Source organism: Hyperolius riggenbachi, chromosome 3 (genome assembly GCF_040937935.1).
Source record: "Hyperolius riggenbachi isolate aHypRig1 chromosome 3, aHypRig1.pri, whole genome shotgun sequence".
Taxonomy (NCBI): Eukaryota; Metazoa; Chordata; class Amphibia; order Anura; family Hyperoliidae; genus Hyperolius; species Hyperolius riggenbachi.
The window spans coordinates 257,975,861-257,997,603 of NC_090648.1; the positions used below are offsets into that span (position 1 = coordinate 257,975,861).

A 21,743-nucleotide genomic window follows, 5' to 3' on the forward strand; every position below is an offset into this window, starting at 1 on the left:
TACTTCCTGCTTTAATGGAAGCAGACATAGGATGAACATCCTGTGTTTAGAAATTAGCTTCTCTGCTGAGGCAGCCAGCTGGCACAGCTGAGAGTTAAGATTACAGTTGTGATTAGTCACAGATGAGGGGGAATTACAGGCTAAACTCTCTATATACATACAGGGTGCATTTCTATATGTTTTCCTGCTGTCCTTGAGTTGAAGTCCCAATTTAACCACTTTGTTCTCCTTGATGTATAAAAACGTCAAGGAGGACATGCGCGCCCCTGCGGCCTATTGCGCGCGTGCACGCGCACCCCCGGCCGCAGATTCAGTAGCCCAGGAATCAATGTATCGGGCTATGGTGCCTGATCACTGATTCCTCTCCCCCGCTGAAAAAGCAACAGCTTCTCTCGGAAGCTACACTTTTTCTGAAGCTATGTCCTTCTAAGCGTACATTGTACGCTTAGAGTGACGTCATGTAAACAAACTCAAGATTGTCATCTTGTGGCCAAAAAGTAAAACTACATCTAAAAGTAAAAAAACATTACAATACACAAATATTTCCCCAAATAAAACCCTATTTATATCCCACCCTCCCAAAAATGCCCACATAAAATGTTTAATGAAAAAAAACAAAAACATTACTATAAAAAAACACATAAATATTTACCTAAGGGTCTAAACTTTTTAAATATCTATGTAAAGATGAAATATCTCTCTCTATTTTTTTTTTCATAAGCTTGTAAATAGTGATGGATGCAAAACGGAAAAAATGCTCTTTTATTTCCAAATAAAATATTGTCGCAATACATTGTGATAGGGACATAATTTAAACGGTGAAATAACTGTGACAAATGGGCACATACAATACGTGGGTTTTAATTATGGAGGCATGTATTATTTTAAAACTATAATGGCCAAAAACTGACAAATAATGAATTTTTTCAATTTTTTTCTTATTCTTACTGTTAAAATGCATTTACAGTAAGGTAGCTCTTAGCAAAATGTACCCCCCAAAGAAAGCCTAATTGGTGGTGGAAAAAACAAGATATAGATCAGTTCATTGATAAGTAGTGATAAAGTTATAGGCTAATGAATGGGAGGTGAACATTGCTCGGATGCATAAAGTGAAATCGACTGAGAGCTTAAGTGGTTAAATTTGACAAGCTTTCCTGGGCCGTCTGTGTAATGGGTGGCAAGCATATGGGCTGCCCTACAGTGGTCAATAAAGCTTTTATTTCTGCACATATTACCGCAAAATTACCGACCACTTAACACACCACAACATTACCAACCGTTTATCGACCATTTTACTGCACTTTTATCGAACATTTTTCACACTCTGGAGGTAATTTTCACTGGAGGTAATTTTCTGACCAAAAAAGGTGTTACCGCACATGTGAATAGAGCCCAATGTGACTTTTCAACACTGTTATGGTGGTATTTTTCAGGGTGGTCAACAAACATGTATAGTGTGAAAATTTTGTAAAGTTAGCAATACATTTATCAAGTTCTGATCAATCGATTGACTGACGCTCGATTTGATCAAAAAAATTAATATAAAGATCATTTAAACTCAAAAATCTATAAGTGTATGGCTAGCTTAAGGCTGCTTCCACACAGGGACGTTACAGGCGCACGTTAGTGCAGCCTGTAACGCTCCCCCAACGCACAGCAATGTAACACAAGTGGGCTGTTCACACTGCACACGTTGCGTTACATGTAACGCTGCACGTTGTAGTGAAGGTGCAGCATGCTGTGCGTTCTAGCGGCTTTAGCCGCGTTAGACTGTTTGCACATGCTCAGTGGGGGGCGGAAAGGAGGCGGGGAGATGCCCCTACAGTAGCCGCGCACATGGCTACTTAATATGCACTGCGCTGGCGGCCACTGATTGGCCGGCGGGACTACGTGATGCGGAGTGTCTCGCCTCGTATCACGTGGTCCCGCCGGCCAATAGGCGCCACCCTGGGAGACCTTATGCGGATAGAGCCGCCTAACGCGGCTCACTCTACTGTCCTCTCCCGCACCGCCATGTGTTGCGTTAGGGGCACGTTATGCGACCATAACGTCCCCTAAAACGCAATGTCTTGGTGTGTAAGTAGCCTTAAAGCTGTTTTCTACTAAGAATCGCAGTTGTGCTTCTGTTTTCCACTACAGCAATCTGTTAGCTGTAAGGCGGGTCTGTGGTGCGTTTACCATTTCCCCAAAAATTGACCAGGAAAATGTTTTGATTCACCAAATCAATGAAAAATCGCATTGTGGCGTGATTGCTATTCTATTTTCCTGCATTCTTATACTTTGTATTGGAGGCAAATCGCCCGAAAAATTCAGCAGATCGGAAAAAAATGTGTTGCAAAAGCAGCACACTAATGGAAACATCCCTGCGCGATTTCTACTAGCAAAGTGAATACGCAGCATTTTGCCATCAGATCGCACAATGCACTCTGTGAAAAATTGCCTTTTTCATGCAATTTATAAGGTGCATTTTTTTCCAATTGGCTTAGTTCATCTATCCCATCAGGTTACCTGTGGCATATTTGTCTATCCTTTGTATTGCATTGGACCCTACAAGCAGTGCAGAGGGCAGGATGCATAGGGGTCATTGTGCTGAGAAATGTAAATGTCCCTGACTAGGCTGCACTGAGTTTGGATTGGAGGGGGAGGGGGAGAGAGGAGAGACAGCAAGAACAGGCAGGGAGAGACTGAGGGTAGCACTCGCTTCATCTTTTAAAGGGAGGGGAGACAAGGAGCTCAGCTGCAGTTGTGCCTGTGTCTGGCTTGTGCAGAAAATTCTAGGCATCCGTGCTGGAAAAATATATATCTAAGCACAGCTGAGGCTTAATCTACCAGACAGTCTTTTATATTGAGTCTCCCATTGAACATGGGCTGGATCAGTACAAGTGACTTGAAGAATTCAGGAGGATGGAGTGGCTGAGAATGACAATAAGGTAGGTGATCTCCTTCTCGCATGGATCCATTGTTGTATGCTGTGTACTGGGGTATTTTTGCCTAGCAGCATGCCATGAAACCTACTACCATGACAGGCGGATGGTGATGCTGAATGGGGCTCAGCCATTGTGCTGTATAGCTATGGGTTCTGCAGAACATAGATTGGGTTTTTGTGTTTGACAGATTTGATGTACGATAGATTATTGTGAAGGCTGATTGTGCAGAGGCTTGCAGCTTGTTATATATGATCCAGGCTAATTGTGCTGTAAATTGGCTTGCTGCAGAAGATGGGAGGCTGTACATTGCCTGCTTGTATTTATGTCCTTACATGAAATATCCTAGATAAAATGAGACAATGTGATTCCTGGCTGTTTTGTCTCCAGCATGAATTCTGTTCAAGCACTTATCGCCGGTAAATTGGCTGCAATATAGAAAAAGGCTTCTTCTATTTCAGCCTCCCTTAATAGCAGGGGTTATCAGCTGTAAATAACAAAGAAATGCTGCACTTGCCTATAATGTGCAGGAGGCTGAAGATGTGGTGGAGCAATACATCTATGCTGTGCCGGCTCTCCTAACATCAGGGTATTTAAATGGCACAAGAAGCATGCCTTACCTTGACATTCAGAAATGGCACAACGCATAAGCCAGATCTGAAATCTTGTTTCACCTGGCACCCAATCCATCCAGTACAGTTTCTTATAGCGCACACTGAGGTCAATGGAGTATTTTAACCTCCCTGGATTATTACACCGTGATATGTGTGTGTGTTTTAGCTGGCAAAGAGAGGGTTAAGCGATGTGATGATTAGTGAGTGATGCTCAGAAATGCTCTGCAGTCAGCGGAATGTCTCATAGATTACCTTTTTGCATATGGGGTAATTGTCTGGGTCCCAGTTGGCCAGATTAAGATGCAGTATGACATTTGACTAGCAACTGTGTGTGAAATGTTCCTTTTTTATCTACTAACTATAGCATAAAGTCTGATGTTTATGTTATAACTTTGCTATTTGTAATATGGAAACCTTGTTGAGTGAATCATGTCTTGTGCTGGTGAACAGTGATAAAACTGGTACTGGCGGGTCTGGCTACTTCATTTAATGTCCAGTGGTGGGATAATCTTCCTGGATCTGTTAAGAAATCTAGACTTTTAACCACAAGTATTTCTAAAGCAGCAAACCATCTGTTAAAATGCAACATTTGACTGGGACGTTGATTTGGTTATTCCAGCATATATAATTGAGCCTGCAAATGCAAGAATCACGGGGTCAGCATTTGCCCGGAAGCAGAGTTCATTTTATTCAAGTATAAACACTGGGACTGTGATGGTACACATTGAGGCAAATCTTTATTCTGTATGTAGTGTCTAACGGGTCACCTGTCTGTCCATAGACAAAAATTCATCAGCAGCATGCCAGGACACCACGGTTACTTCCTTTTTGTATTTAACTTTATCAAAAACCTGTCTGGCCGAGTCTCTCTGAGCAGAATGACTGAAGAAAGCAGCTACAGCATGTCAGTAGTGTCTGTCTGCAGCCTAGCATTGCAGCCACTCAACCAACAACTGGACTGGGTTCACAGGCAGCTGCTGGCCTGAATATTCAGCTTTAAAAGGTAAGACGGCTTCAAAGCAACTTGCTAGAGAGTGATAAGGGATTAAAGCCGGCAAGGAGCGCTGATAAATCTGATTGATTGCTTATTATGCACATTTTTAATAAATAGGCAGCTTTTTGTTACAGCCGGAATTCTAGACAGCTGCTGAAATACCTCAGGGGCCATCCCTACTTTTTCCGGATATTGATTTTAGGCCTTTGAATGGCTTTTAAATATGTCAGTTTTGACACCTTCATCTTTCCTGCTAAAAGAAGGAAAACTTGCTCTTTTTGGGTGGATGTAAGCACTCAATACCTGTAACTGTTTTCTGCAGAGAAGCGGTTAAGGCGCGTGACTGGGCGCGTTTACACAAAAATCTAGTCCCTGCAGATCCTACTGGTTTATAGGTGTAATTATGCTTGTATGCAAAGACACAAAAAAGCTTGTTCGATTGAATATTGTGTGTTCTGGATACCAATCATTTTGCGGTGTTAAATTCTTTCTGCTTTGTGTGGGGAAATCCATACAATTGTGTCTTTTGAAATGTAGACTGCAAAAAGACAATGTGTGGTTCAAGAACATCAGAAGAATAACAATGCAGGCGAGAGGTTCCTTCTTGTAATGATGATCTCCAACTGACATAGTTCACGCTATCGGGCTGTCCTGTCTGTATAAGGGAGAGGTTTAGGAAAAATGAGTGTGTTTAACATCTGAATAAACATTCATTTATTAAATGATTGCAGCGGCTATGACTTTGAGTGTAACTGCACCTTTTTCTATGCAGCCATTACACAATTTGTGCTTATCATTGGTTAAATAACTTGAGAGGACATCACCATTCGCAGATTATTCTGCTGTGTCAGCATGCTAGATTCAGCTGGTGACAACAGGATTATTGGAAAGCCAGAGAAGGTATTTTTGTTTTGATGTGGGGACAAGCACTGAGGATATATAATAAATTACCACAGTCTGAACAGTGAGGCCCTCTGTCATGGTTTTTGTTTTTTCTTAACCCTTTTTAAACCAGATTGTTCTCCCTGGCTTCTGATACTGGACATAGACTGACAAGGAGCATAATGGCTGCTGCTATGGGTACTGTTGTCTGATATTATCTGGCACAACGTCAGCCCCTTAAGACTAAAGGGACAGACTAAGCATTGCTGGCGTCACGTGGGTGTGTTTGGGCTCCCCGGTGCCGCTGCCAGAGCTGTTCCAGCACAGCGTCAGACTACTCAGATCAAAGTGTCGGTCTAAGTCAGACACTTTGATCCCCTTTGGCACCACACTGCACCGATCAATTGCATATTGGTGCACGTGCAGCACAGGGTGGAGCTACAGTGCATTAGCTGACACTGGCAACAACCAAAACATTTTAGTGAGGGTTAGAATCAGAAATGGCTGTAAATGATGTCCGGGTTTCCCCACTGTAATATAATTATTTGTGTCTTATTGACCACCTCTGCAAATTATACAATACTCCTAAACCAACCACTACTACAGAGTTTTAGGCTAGGTCCACAGTGGTCAGTTGCATAATGCATGCATTATAAAGCTATGACTGTAAACTGCAATTGGGACTGGACACAGACTTTAATAAAAAGCCTGCATGCAGCAAGTTAGAATAATGCAATCAGTTACAACGCAATTCTGCGAACAGCCTCCTTCACTGTATGGGCAGATAGTTGTAATGCAGAATTATTCTGCAATGTATCTGTCCACTGTGAACAGGGCCTTAACCACTTGCCGACCGCACGCTTATACCGTGCGTCGGCAAAGTGGCAGCTGCAGGACGCCGGCTGCAGGCTAATTAATCAGGAAGCAGCCGCTCGCGCGAGCGGCTGCTTCCTGTCAATTCACGGCGGGGGGCTCCGTGAATAGCCTGCGGGCCGCTGATCGCGGCTCGCAGGCTAAATGTAAACACAAGCGGAAATAATCTGCTTTGTTTACATTTTACGGCGCAGCAGCGCCGTAAGGCAGATCGGCGATCCCCGGCCAATCAGCGGCCGGGGATCGCCGCCATGTGACAGGGGACAGCCTGTCACTGGCTGCACAGGACGGGTAGCGTCCTGTGCAGCCCCGATCACCGGGGATGAGCAGGTAGGAGAGGGAGGGGGGAATTTCGCCGCGGAGGGGGGCTTTGAGGTGCCCCCCCCCCCCGCAACAAGCCTGCCCACCAGAGCGATCAGACCCCCCCCCTGCACACCATCCCCATAGGGGGGAAAAAAGGGGGCGATCTGATCGCTCTGCATGAAACATGATCTGTGCTGGGGGCTGCAGAGCCCACCCAGCACAGATCACAAAAAATAACGCTGGTCCTTAAGGGGGGTAAAGGGTGGGTCCTCAAGTGGTTAAAGGAAACCAAAAACGGGAAATAAATAATAAAAATCATACATTCCTGGTGCTTACTCGGGCCTGAACACTCCTTCGGCATCATCCTCCGCCTCCTCAATCTTCCGTAAGGGGTCCTGGTATCTTCTGCAATCAGGGCTTACTGCGCAGGTACAGAACTCTCCTGGCTGCGGTAGTGAGACGGAGGAGTGTGCACAGCCGCAGTGCGCATGCGTTGACTGGCTCGACTGGCCGAAAGACACCGGGACCCCGTATAGAAGATGGGAGGAGGCGGAAGACAGGGCTGAGGGAGCAATCAGGACGGAGGGGCTGGAGGAAACCCCAGATATGTTTTTGTTTTTATTTTGCCTTTGGTACACTTTAAAGAGAACCCGAGGTGGGTTCTAAGAATGTTATCTGCATACAGAGGCGGGATCTTCCTATACAGCCCAGCCTCTGTTGCTATCCCAAACCCCCCCCCCCTAAAGCCCCCCTGCACTCTGCAATTCCTCATAAATCACAGCCACGCTGCTGACACACAGCTTGTCAGAGCTGGCTGTGTTTATCTCTATAGTGTCAGTCTGCTGCTCTCCCCGCCTCCTGCAGAACTCCGGTCCCCGCCTGCATCCCTTCCCTCCCCGCTGATTGGAGGGAAGGGATGGGGGCAGGGACTGGAGCTATGCAGGAGGCGGGGGAGCAGCCGAGACTGACACTACAGATTTAAGCCCCATCTACACGATACGATTCTTTATACGATTCGATTACGATTCTATTTACGATCCGATTAAATCCAACATGTCCGATCAGGATTCGATTCGATTCAATTCGATTTGCCATCGTTTTGCAATGGCAAATCAAATTGAATCGAATCCTGATCGGACATGTTGGATTTAATCGGATCGTAAATAGAATCGTAATCGAATTGTATAAAGAATCGTATCGTGTAGATGGGGCCGCCCGCACAGCAGGCTGTGATTTATGAGGGATTGCAGAGTGCAGGGGGACCTTAGTGGGGTTTGGGATAGCAACAGAGGCTGGGCTCTATAGGCAGACCCAGCCTCTGTATGCAGATAACATTCTTTAAACACACCGAGGGTTCTCTTTGAGGCCCGTAATGGATCAGTAGTGTATGTAAAACATAACTTTTATTCCAAACTTCATAAATGACATATAACAGCAATATATAAAATCTGAATGTCACATAAATGTGCATTCGACAGCCTAACCCTTAATTTGTGACTAAGGTAGTTAAAATATAGTAGGGACCGCTGATGCACAAACTTATTCATCTAAAACACTGCCGGGATTATGTCTGCCATCCATCCATCCCATTGCATCAGAATGTCGCTCAGAACTCCAGACACACTGCCAAATGGCATCCAGCGCACTAATAGAAATTTGACACACCAGTACATATGGGCATTTTTACTGCCTCCATTTTTACAGATATTGAAGGCTGCACGTCTGTATTTTGTGCAATAAATATACTGTATATTAAAAGTACTTGGTTGTTTGCATCCATTAGCTATATGTTGCCTGTAGAGTGGGAGTTCCTTCCCCAGCTCAGAGCAGATCACCTGACCCAGCCCACCTCCTGCCACTGCTGAAAGATTATTAACTCTTAGTGGACAAATATTGGACCCTTATATACTTTAATTTTTCTCCTGGGAGAGATTTTTTTTATCCTCTGTTGAAAATAACTTTTCAGCAATCTGTAATTTAATAAGTAGGTGTAAAAAAAAAAGTTAATTTGAGTATTCTTTTGCTTGCTGGTGGCTTTAAAGACATTTTATTGATGATATGTAAAATATCACCTAGGAGAAACCTTAGAAGAAAAAGTTAATTGGATTAGGCCCATTAACTCTTAGTGACCAGCGCTGTAACTACAATTCAGCAGATCTTCCCTGACCATGTGTAAGTAACCCCTCCCAGACAAGAGCCACGTGCATCTCTTATCATCCTGCTCTGTCTGCAATAAGAAACCATTTCTCAATGTTTATTTACATGTTTAATAAACACATGGGATTGTGTGGAAAGTGTAAATGCAGTAAAACAGTAGAGTATGGGAGGAACTACACAGCAATCGGGGAGAAGGCTCTGCAGAGATGTGGTGTTGCAGTACTGGCCACAAGGAAGTCATCTCTAAGCCGTATAGTGAAAACATGGGCAAGTCCAGGTGATCAGCACTGTCATCACAATATAAAACTGACTGATACCCCCATTGCCAGCTCCACCCTGACTACCTCATGTGATTATGGGTTGGAGGGGAGTTTGTACAGCTCACAGACTATTGTCCATTATGGTCCCTCCAGCCAACTTGCCGCACAGAGTGGACGCTCCTGGAAAGTAAACACTGCACGTCACACCGTGCAGTGAATATTAATTAGCCATGTGGCTGGCCGAGGAGGAGGAAGGGAGACCTCCTCCTCCAACATTACTGAGCATGTGCAAATAGTGCATGCAGTACGTTCTCTTGACGTGCATCGTTACAATGTAACGCAACGTGGGCATTGTGAACAGCCCATTGACTTTTCATTACTGTGCGTTGGGCTGCGTTACAGGCTGCACTAACGTGCGCCTGTAACGTCCCACAGGGAAAGCAGCTTTAAAGAGCTGGAGTCTTTGGGTTTAAAAAATACGGTAAGTGAGACAAAATAAGTGCATGTGTGCAGGAACTATACATCATTTAGCTGGACATTTAATTGACCAACTAGAAGCTTTGATAGGCTGTTTAATTCACTTCCTGTGTCATTGAAGATTGCATGTTAGGAGAAGTATCTTTTCATCAGTACTTGGTGCATGCTTGACCTAAAAGACCCCACAAGTAGGCCAGGTTTGTCATTGTTCAGAGGGGATGTTTAAAGAGTTGTGCACTCCACTGTTTCCACTGGAAATTCCCAATTTAGATCATATTTTGGGGTTTGCTTATTTAACAGCATTCTCTATAATTTGTCCTTTGTGGTAAATTTCCTACAGAAATTGATGTCTTTGGTCTTCCGTATCTGCTCCTTAGTGTATATAAATGTTAGGTTTTCATGGAGATTAATCACACCAGCTAAACATATTCTGGTAAGTTGTTTCTACTGCTCAGAAAATGTAATATTGGTAAAGCAGAGGTAGAAAATATTATAGCTTCTTCTGTAGATGTTATTACATTTGAGGTGCTGTGATTCTGTACTAAATGGAGTGCCAGGAGCTCAGAGAAGTGACTGTGTAGTCTTGAGGCTATTGAGGCAAGTTGTTTGGGTTTTGAAATGTATCTTAAATTTTTCCTAAGAAAGACGAAAAGTTTTTATCAAATGTTTTGGCAGGGAAAATATTTTTGCAAGCTGTATTGACTATTGAAGGCATTCCTGTATTTTTCCTGGTCACTCTGATCAATGCTCTGAAACTCTGCATGTTTCATTGTATATGTTTCTTCTATTGCTTTCAACTGTTCAGATTAGTGATTACTCCCAACTGTCCATATAGAGACTCTGCATCCCCGTGAATGTGCTTTATGCTACCTCAGGGTCGAATTTACCATAAGGCACTGTAGGAGGCACGTGCCTACAGGCGCCTGATGATGGAAAGGCGGCTCACTCTGCTCCAACAGTGCCTCCCTCCCTCCTTCCCTATGCTGAGTGTGTAAATGAGGTTATTCACTCTGCTCTCAGTATTCCACTAATGACAGTCCACTGACTTCAGTCAGGGGCACCTCTAACTAGTTAATACCAAGGTTCCTCTAGCTACCTAATGCTTGGGCACCTCTAGCTACTTAATATTGAGGGTACTTCTGGCTACCTAATACTATGGGACACCTTTAGCTATCTATGACGGGTAAGGGAGAAGTGACAGCTGGGCCAGCCAGCACACTTGCGGTGTAGCTTGGTGGGGGTCTGTAGGTTCATGGAGCATGAAGTCTAAGGTGCCAGGACATCTGTGCCTATAGGCTCCAGTGAGGTAAATCCAGGTCTGTGCTACCTCCCGATGAAAATCCAGCAAATCTGTAGGGAGAAAGAGGATGCATTAAACTTTACTTCTGCTTTGTGCAAGCGTATGCAGACAGGAAAATCTCTAAAGGCGGGAAAGTTTTTAAAGGACAACTGAAGCGAGAAGAATATGGAGGATGCCACATTTCCCTTTAACCAATGTCATTTGCCTGGCAGGTCTGCTGATCTGTTTGGCTGCAGTAGTGTCTGAATTTCACCAGAAACGAGCATGAGGCTACACCTGATTTGCTGTATGCTTATTGTGGGTCTATGGCTAGAAGTATTAGAGGCAGAGGATCAGCAGGCTAGCCAGGCAAATGGTATTGGTTAAAAAGGAAATAAATATAGCAGCCTCCATATCACTCTCGCTACAGTTGTGGCTGGATAGTGTACTGGTTAAGGGCTCTGCCTCTGACATAGGAGACCTGGGTTTGAATCTCGGCTCTGCCTGTTCAGTAATCTAGCACCTATTCCGTAGGAGACCTTGGGCAAGTCGCCCTAAACACTGCTACTGCCTATAGAGCGTGTCCTATTGGCTGCAGCTCTAGCGCTTTGAGTTCGCCTGGAGAAAAGCGCGATATAAATATTATGTTTTTTTTGTTTGTTTTTCTTTTAAAGGGACCCTGAGTGCTACATAAAAATTAAATTTGGACTTACCTGGGGCTTCCTCCAGCCCCCCGTAGCCCGCAAAGTCTCCTGCCATCCTCCTTGTTTCTTCTGCAATCCTGGCTCCGGTAATCCGACTTCGGCCGGGGTGATGACGCGTGTCGGGGCGCACACGGGTGTTTTCAGCCAAAGTCACCAGATTACCGCAGCCGGGACCAGGAGGATGTCAGGGGAGCTCGCAGGCTACAGAGGGCTTGGTCACTTTAACCTCAGTTGTGTGAGATCTAATTCCTTGTTTTTATCACATTGGTGATTAAGGCACCAATGTGATAATACATTGGACTTATAGTTGTGCTTATTTTTATAGCAGCAACCTGTGCCCTAATATTTCCAATAAACATCCGTCCATACCCATCTAAAAACCTGTTGGGCAAATCAACTGCTGCAGTCTGTGGTAACTGCACCCCTCTTTTCCAAACAGTATTTACGTTTTCTTTAAAACTTATTTGATTGTCCTTAGTCCTGCAAGTTCATAACGTTTTATAAAGTTTGCCTAGTAGCAAGAAGTTTTGAGATAGTTATGTTTAGGGCAAATATGTTTTAAACTTTACAGCAAACTGAAAAAGCTAGTGTTTACTAGTTCAGCACTTCCCTGCCTTGCTCCCTACTGCATTTCTTTTTCTTGTTTTTTTTTGTAGTTAGTGGTTTGGCAGCAGGCGTGGAAGCAATGACTCCCCTCCTTTCACGATCCAGTGCTGCGTTCCACTGCTCGAGTCACTTCCTGCAATGCTGCCCACTGTACTACAGCAGTACAGTCGGCGGCATTGCAGGAAGTGATGAGTGTTGGAAGGTAGCGCTGGAGCGGAAGGAGGTGATTCATTGCTTATACACAGCTCTGATAGCTGGAGGTGAAGCGCGGACCAGGGGGGCACAGGTGATGGGGGGGGTTTGACACCCCCCCACCGCTGTGGCCGCTTATTGGCTGGCGGAACCACGTGATGCGGAGTATTCCGATCACGTGGTCTCCACAGTCTTTTGACGCATGCTCCATTTTCGTTCTATTTCTATCGAACGAAAATGGCGCACTATGTAGCGTCCACCTTTAGCACCACCATGCGTTGCGTTAGTGGAACGTTATGCGACCTTAACGTCCCCTGCAACGCAACGTCCAAGTGTAAAAGAGCCCTAAATGTAAAAGGCTAGAATCATGTTGATTAAAAGCTCATTACCACAGACTAAGTGGCATGTATCCACACAGATGGCACCTAGTGTAGGTTTATGAGACACAGGGCCATATGCAATTAACTTTTTCTCCTGAATTTTCTCCTAGGTGATATTTTTAAACTTGTCAATAAAATGCCTTTTATGCCATCACAAAGCAAGAAAATATTCAAAATAATTTTGATAGTACTTTTTCACCTACTTTTTGGTATTTTTTTTGTTTTGTTTTGTGAAAAGTGCTGGAAATGTATTTTAAATAGAACATGAAGCATTATCTCCTAGGAGAAAACTCAGGTGAAAAAGTGAATTGCATATGGGCCACAGTCTCAACTAGGAGAGCTCAACCTTTGAATGTTCGAATGGATTCCTAGTAGGAGAGATGGTAGCACACCCCACTACACTATGGAAAGCATGATGGAAAGTTCAGAGCAATGCTGAACCAGTAGGCATTTACTCAGCTGAGGGACGACTTTGAGTAACTAAAGTCTACAAAAGTGTATGCTAATAATATTTAGAAAGTTGTTGGTTAAATGTGCATATTCCATAGAAGTTATTTGCTACAGAGTCACTTTCAGTCGCAGTTTAACCTTTCGCCTACTATTTTTCTCAGACCTTTTGGGAAATTCAGCTTTTTGTTCAATAGAGATGGTGATAGAACTGTGGATTGAGAAGATAAATAAAATGCTGTTGGGTTCCTAAAATTCATCACCGTGTGTGTGTGGTCCGCATAGTAACATGAAAGTCTATAGACTTCCATAGTGCTGCTGAGTGTTTCCACGCATTGCAATGTAATGACCGGTAGCATTTTTATCGCACAGTGTGCACAATTTCTGTTCGAGTTCTATTGTCTTGTGGCTGCTTTCTATAATGCACTGCAACACGCATGCCATGCATGAGGAATGCATGAAGAAAAGCATGCATGCTTGCGTTGTGTAGGTAAATAGGCCCTACGGTATGCCTCTTACTTCCCTGTATGGATGAAAGTGTCTCAGCAGTAACCAGAGAATGGTGTTTGAGGATGTTAAAATTGTATATCTGCCCTATGTCATCTAAGCAGTTTAGGAAGACCAGTGAGCCAGTAATCCAGGTAAAGACCACAAAATTCTGGAAAGTTTATCTATACCAAATAGTAATTTTCAATGAGATTTAAAATGTACTGCTGTACTTGATGATTGTCTGCTTGGGTTAACTTTATTAATGTGTGCCTGTACAAAGAGTATAGGCTTATCTTAAATGACAACTGAAGTGAGAGGGATTTGGAGGCTGCCATATTTATTTCCTTTTTAAACAATACCAGTTGCCTGGCAGCAGGGATGCTCAGATACCACTTTTCACTATCTGGAACTAATTCGGATCTGGATATCCAGATATCTGATCCGGGTCGGATATCCAAATTTGACATTTTTATAACTGAACTGAATTCGGATATCCGACCCCAGTATCCGGCCGGATTCGGATATCCGAATTGAAAACCGGAAATGGTCTTTTCAAGGCTTCTTATCTGTTTTAGAAGCTAAAAACATATTCTCTCTCTCTCTCCCTCTCTCTCTCTCCCTCTCTCTCTCTCTCTCTCTCTCTCTCTCTCTCTCTCTCTCTCTCTCCCCCCCCCCTCCCTCCCTCCCCTCTCTCTCTCTCTCTCTCTCTCTCTCTCTCTCTCTCTCTCTCTCTCTCCCCCCCCTCCTCTCTCTCCCTCCCTCTCCCCCCCCCCCTCTCTCCCACTCTCCTGCCACACAGGGAATGCTTTGTTGTAGGTAAAAGTGGCGTTACACTTCTTGGAGTAGACTTACTTCCTCCCTCCAAAAGACACACATACATCCCCATAAAATCATTTAGCAGCAACAACTAGTCTCTGTGGCACAATTGGATAGTGCATTTGGCTGTTAACTGAAAGGTTGGTGGTTCAAGGCCACCCAGGGATGGCTTTGTGTTTTGTGAAGGGAACTAATGTACCCTTCTTAAACTTGAAGATTATATACACATGTAAGCAGACTGCAGAGTGGTGCAGCAGGAGTGTGCTGGGCCCATAACCCAGAGGTTGATGGATCAAAACCATCCTCTGCTAGGTATTTAATTTTTGCACCTCGCTTTATCGCATGGGCAAAACGGTTTCCATAGCCCTGTAAGAGAAAGTGTTATAAGGGCCCTGCCATAACATAGATATTACGGTAGCTAAGACTACTCCTGGGCTTTTCTTGTGGTTGAAGAGATGAGTGAACTGTGACACCACACTTAAAAACAAAAAAACAACAGCAAACAGAGAAGCTTCCCCATATTGGAACATTGGATTTGGTAAAGTCTTAAGCCAATATGTTGACTCACCACACAGCCCTGCACCCAGCATCTGTCTTGTATGACTGTCTATAAGTAAGCTTTAGGTTAGCAGGAATGGTTGCATGGCCACCTAGCTTTTCATCCTTCCCACCCTTGCCTTGGAATCTTCCAGACTTCAAAGTGCTGTCCTTTGCTGTGTGTGTGGTTCTTGGTATAGTGGTGAGCATAGCTGTCCTCCAAGCAGTGGACCTGGGTTCAATTCCCGGCCAAGGTATGTGAGCTTGCTTTTGACATACTAAAAATCCCAGGAAGACCAGAGAGAGAGAGAGAGAGAGAGAGAGAGAATGGTGGTGGTCCTTTTTGCTATTGAACATATAATCCGGATTCGGTTATCTGGGAGAAATCTGCGGATATCCGGGTCGGCCGTGAAACTATTCGCAGATAGCTATTCGGATTTCTGCCCAACTATCCGGAATCCGGATCCTGCCAGATAGGGTAAAAATGGTTGGATATCCTATCCAAAATCCGGATGAGCAGCCCTGCTGATCTATTTGGCTGCCATAGTGTCTGAATAACACCAGAAACAAGCATGCAGCTAATCTAGTCAGATCTGACAATGTCAGAAACCCCTGATCTGCATATGCTTGTTCAGGTTCTATGGCTAAAAGTTATTAAAGGCAGAGGATCATCAGGGCAGCCAGGCAACTGGTATTGTTTAAAAGGAATTAAACATGGCAACCTCCATAACCCTTTCACTTCAGTTGTCCTTTAAAGGCAAAAGGCATTCATATATCCTTGATATTTCAGGCCAGTTCACTCAGTTTCCATTGCATATTCGATGCAGGGAACAACTGATGCAGAATGTGCCGTGTCCATGCTTTCCTATGACCTCCTTCAAGGGAACCTAAACTGGGAAGGATATGGATTTTTCCTTTTAAAATAATACCAGTTGCCTGACACTCCTGATCCTGTGTCTCTAGTGCTTTCAGCCACAGCCCCTGAACAAGCATGCAGATCAGGTACTGTGACTGAAGTCAGACTGGATTAGCTGCATGCTTGTTTCAAGTGTGTGATCCAGCCACAGCACCCAAAGAGATCAGCAGGACTGCCAGGCAACTGGTATTGTTTAAAAGTAAACATCCATATCCCTCTCAGTTTAGGTTCCCTTTAACACAAGCCTGATGCATTACAACACTGCACTGCACGTGTTTTGTTTTGTTTTCAACAATGGATGCCCTGCCACTTGAATAACTGTGCGGACACATCCTCACCAGACCTGCAATAAACCAACCGCAGAATGTATGTATTGGCCTCAATTCACTAAGCATTATCGCATTTGTTAATGCAGAAAACAGCTGGTTTTACCAATCACCTTGCCAAATGCCAATTCAACAAACCTATTACTGCACTCAAAGTGAAATTACTGACTAGTGAAGTAAATTACCGACTTGTGTAGTAAATACCTCAAGTAATGTCAAATTGCAATTCACAAAGATTAACACATTTGATAAATCAAGGAAAGTGTTTGGTATGTACCTCCATCTCTGACCAGCCGGTAACTCACACTCTACATGCAGTAAAATTGACAGCTGTAGCAGACCGCCAATAGGGAGACCCAAACAGCCCTGCTTCTCACCCCATTTGATCCGATACTCTGGAGGACAGGACTGGCTAAGCAGGAGGAGACATTTAAAAATGATTTTGTGTATCCCTTTAGATGTACATATCTATATAATGGTATGCGGAAGAGCTCCCCTCTAGTAGCTTCAGCACATCTGGGATTCACTGCACAGAAAAAAACCCTGACTCTTGCACACTTGTGGGAAGACTTACAGCTTCCTGCCTGACCTGCTCCACAGCTGGTAAGACTAACCAAGCAGGGCTTAGTAAATGAAAGCATTTTTTTTTTTTGGTATATTAATAAACTTCTACGGCATGCGGGAAATCTTAGAGAATTTAAGAAAAAAAAAAGTGTAAAATACAGAATACAGACCTAACCCAAGTTTACTTTTAAAGATTGATATTATATTTTTTACTTGGATACAATTAAGAAACATGTTCTACCTGCCCCCCCCCCCCCCCACCCCCTTTTTGTTTTCCCCCGTTTCTTGTTGCCATGTATGAAAATGGAAAATATTATTTAATGTTACAAGTCAATATTGTGAGCATTCCAACATAAGTCAGCAACACATTTGTGAATCTTTCTATAGCTCAGAATACTGAATGAGGTTGTATTAATATCCTGCTCTGGGAGTGTATGAGTGCATCTACAGTTCACAATCTTGTGGCAGTCAATAGGTGTATTGTACACAGATAACTGACAGGAAAGCAGAAAGCACATTCCCGCAGTTCATGCACTACATTCACTGGTAAGCATTCATTCTCCTAGATAGATTACTAAGATTATTATTTTTTTAAGATCTTTATTTTTCCTCTGGAAAAACGATACTGTCGTTTTAAAGTGGAATCATGAGAAAGTTGTTTTGTTTTTTTTTCCTTTTTGTTTTTTTTTTGTCTGGAATTGTGTAGGTGCCCTTACAGTAAACTGCAAGATCCTCTATAACTGAGCAGCCTGTTTATTAATCATGCAAAAAAGAAGAAAAAAGTAAGCGTGGGAGGAGGGGGGGGGGGGGGAGTTTTTATAAGCGTTTGTCGAGCAATGCTGCCAATGAAGAGATGGACTATATTTCTGAAGCATGGTTCCAAATGATCAGTCTGACAGATGACCTCAATGATGCACATAATTAATTCTGGTATAATCTGGTTCTTCCTAAATAGTGGGTAATTACAAACTATTCCCCCCTTCCCTTTCAAAACAATACAATATATTTTTTTTGGGGGGGGAACATTCTGAACCCATAGGAGTGGCATGATGTTAGAGTACCCACTGCATCGGTAATAACAAAAACAAAACACTGCGGCGTGTTGTGTATAAACTTGATGTGCGCTTTGAGCTCTCAGAGCTGATTATTGCTCATTATTGTAGGTTTGGAAAACCCTAGTAAATCTGGCCCAGACTGTTACCTTTTTTTCAGATAAATGTTGACTGGGAATGAGAATTTCTTCTTCCTTATATACAGAGTTCTTGATCATTTCAGGCAAACTCATTGTTCCCCCTCCTTGCCCCTCCCACTTGAAGTTGCTCCATTATGTGCTGTGCTGTCACCCCTTCTCCTCTCACCATAGAAACAGAACCCAACCCCAAACTATCAGCCAAAAGATTGAGTCAGTATTTCTTTGGACGGCAATTATAGTGCTAGTATGCCTGCCTCTTAGTAATATTTTTTTTTTTAATCCTCCATAATGGTCCAGATTATCATGCAAGGCCATACAATAAATTAAGAGGTGCAGACTGCAGTCTCTAGATAATTGATCGCATAAACAGAAGACCCTGCTGTGTATTTTATCCTCTATAATAAAACCCCTGTGTCTCTGCGTCCTGTTCCCTGTGTGTGTGTGTACATTCCTGCTTCCAGACTTGACAGGGTGCGGTCTGTGAACCTCATTGCATTGTGGGAAATAACCGCTTTTTCCAACAGCCAAACAAGCAACATCTTCCTGTGTGCATATACTGCAGACAGCGGTGGAGGACAGGCGAGTGGGACGCATTTGTGCTCCCGTTGGCGGGGCGGGGGGCGCCCATGGCCTAGCGCCGATGGTCTAACGCCCATTGTTCAATGGGCGGGCTTTTTTACTGGTATTCATATAAAGTGAGACTTCTATTCTAAAGATTTGCCTTTTTAACAAGGTGCTTACTGAAGACATCTGGAGTCTATCCATAAAATAGCATAAATTGCTAGTAATTATGTTTTGTTTTTTTTGTAAACATTTTTAAGTTTGTGTCTTTCCCATACCAAAGTATTTATCTTCAAGCCATTCATTTAGCCTGTTGCAAGCTATAGGTACTTCTTCAAATAACTGGAAAAAAAAACCAATAAGTTTGAATGGCCTTGTTAAATATAACTTCGGTCATTTCATTTTTGTAATGAACTGCCAGCCAAATTGATGCATGTAGGAAGCAAAACTGAAAAAACACATTTATTTTGACGTTTCCAAATAAATTGGTGTTCTAAACTGCACAGGAGTTGCAGTTTTTAATAACTGTACTATTAAAGTGGCTTTCTGTGATCTTCACATAGGAGTAGAGTTTATTCTGGTTTAGGTATCAAAACATTTTACATGAACAAAGTAAATTAAAACAGTAAGTAGTAATAAATGCTGGTGTCATAAGCTTATTAATACTTAGGACCGCTTCAGCCTTTTCTTTCACCTTAACTATATGCATAAACAATCATATGGTAATTTTTTTTTGTTTGGCAGAAGGTCAATATATTATTGAACCCTTTAGCCATGAAATGAAATATTAAAAACCCAGCTGTGAAATCATGTTATTGATGAGTATGTTTAGAAATGAATGTTGTGTTCATGGCAATTTACAGAAAAGCATTAAAGTGATTATTGTATCCCTGCACAGGTTTTAAATATTAATCTGTTTTTACATTTCAACTCCCCATTTTTGTGTTAAATAATTTATTAATTAAAACCTATACTGATAGTGTTGTCAGAGTTAAGTAGATGGATATATGGTGGCTAAAAGTCTAAATTGCCTTGTAAAGCTGGTTTCCTGAGAATTTTACCACCCTGGGACACTGTCTTCTGCACAATATTTTAGGTGGCTGTCCTCCATGTGCTTTGGCATCCACCCACTATCTAAAAATAGTCTTTTGTGATAGTTGTGCATGAGGGACAGAGGCCCAGTGCACACCGGGCGGATCCGCCTGAAAATCCGCGTGGATAATGTATCTCTATGGGCTGGTGCACACCGGCGGTTTGAGGTTTTTACCAAGCCGCAAACGTGCCTCATGCTGCACGTTTGCGGTTTGCTTAAAACCTCAAACCGCCGGTGTGCACCAGCCCATAGAGATACATTAGCCACGCGGATGCTAATACGGATGCGGCGAGCACCCGGCGGATTGCATCAAGATCCGCCCTGTGTGCACTGGGACTATACTCACTCATCCGCACCCAAAACCGCTAGCATTTTGTAGATCTGCTATCAGTTTTGGTGTGCACTAGGCCTTAATTCTGTTAGATGGTAAAGCTGCCCAATTCCTGTAAATTCTTGGGCTGTTTTGCATGAACTGCATGTCTGAAATCCTCTCCAAAGCTGTTCAATGATATTGATTAAGAGACTTAATTTTTTAAAAACCTTTAAGTTGCCACTTTCAGATTATGAGCCTGGGATCTAGACAGAATCGTCTAAAGTTGAGGAATATTTAGTGGGACTTATGAAGTAGCAGAATTCAGAACTAATTAATTTCGAAAAGATTTCTTCTATCTCATTGAGACAACAAGATGAGCTGCAATCAGCAGAATGTTCCTGGGGTCCATGGGGCAGAAGTCCCGCCTCCCATCTGCACTAACTCCATGAGCGGAGTTTGTCTCAAACCAGATTCATTAAATGGAAATATTCTAGTTGTGATTACACCCCTCAGGCTCTGCTTCTGTTTTCTTAGATCATTTCTCTGCCTGGCTTCTCCAGCTCCTATCCTCTTAAATCCCTACCATCATCGTGGGTGATTTTAACATTCCTATTGACACCAATAACACACAAACTTCTATCACTCACTTCCTCCTATGGCTTGTCTCAGTGGTCCTCTACCTCAACCCACACTGATGGCCATACGCTCGACCTCGTATCCACTCGTCTCAGTTCTGTCACTGATTTTACTAATGATCCACTACCACTCTCTGACCATAACCTACTTAACTCTCTCTCTCTCCTCCTCTTTTTCTACCACCCTGGCACAAGCACGCTCACATACTTGCAGAAACTATCGCGATCTAGACATGCAATCTATCTCTGATGCCTTGGCACCTCTCCTCACACAATCCTTCACTGACCCAGCTGCTATACACTACAACAGCTCCATTACAAAAGTCATGGATGACTTTGCCCCTCTCGCCAATGTCCACCCTCACCGTGTCAGTCACCAACCCTGGATGATCAAAGCCACTAAACAGTTAAAAAGATGTTGTAGAGCAGCTGAACGGCATTGGAGGAAAAGTAACACAAGTGAGGACTTAATCTCATATAAAATAGCCTTGAACAACTTCAGAAATGCACTCTCTGTGGCAAAACAGTCCTATTTTTCTTCCCTAGTATCCGCCCATTTCCACAATCCAAACTGCTTGTTCAGCACCTTCAATTCCGTTCTCCATCCCTCCTTCTCCTCCTCCTTCATCTTGCTTATCAGCTGAAGAAGTTGCAACATACTTTACAGATAAAATTGTCAAATTACAAAGTGAAATCTCCATGCAGCCCTCAAATCCCACCTCCACACCTCACATTGACTGCTCTCTAATTGCCTTCTCTCCACTCTCTGAACATTCCCTCTCCTCTATAATATCCAAAGCTCATCTAACCACCTGTTCTTTGGATCCTATTCCCTCCCATTTCATTCCGCAGCTATCCCCATCTCTCATGACTGCACTAACATCGCTGTTTAACCCATCACCCTACACTGGCATCTTTCTGTCCCCACTCAAAAAGGCTGTTGTGACACTACTACTTAAAAAAACATTTCTAGATCCTACCACACTAGCCAACTACCGCCCAGTGTCACTTCTCCCATTTGCATCCACATTACTTGAACATGCATAATAAAGCCATTATTTATCTTTAAACTCCCTACTTGATCAGTTCCAGTCTGACTTTCACTCTAACCACTCCACAGAAACTGCCCTTATTAAAGTGGCCAATGATCTTCTTACAGCTAAATCCAAAGGTCAATTTTCCATACTCATCCTTCTTGACCTGTCATCA

General features: G+C 43.2%; 1 protein-coding gene across 11 annotated transcripts in view; it reads left to right on the forward strand.

The window, feature by feature from the left end:
* MAGI2 (membrane associated guanylate kinase, WW and PDZ domain containing 2) overlaps positions 1 to 21,743 on the forward strand; it is a 1,075,940-nt gene that overhangs the window by 463,279 nt on the left and 590,918 nt on the right. Inside the window, exon 1 of one of the 11 annotated variants that reach the window (XM_068276202.1) lies at positions 2,692 to 2,930. The exons of the other annotated variants lie outside the window; for them this stretch is intronic. The gene's annotated coding sequence lies outside the window, so the exon portion shown is untranslated. Of the gene's footprint in view, positions 1 to 2,691; positions 2,931 to 21,743 lie in introns of those variants that run through there. 11 annotated transcript variants of the gene reach the window in all.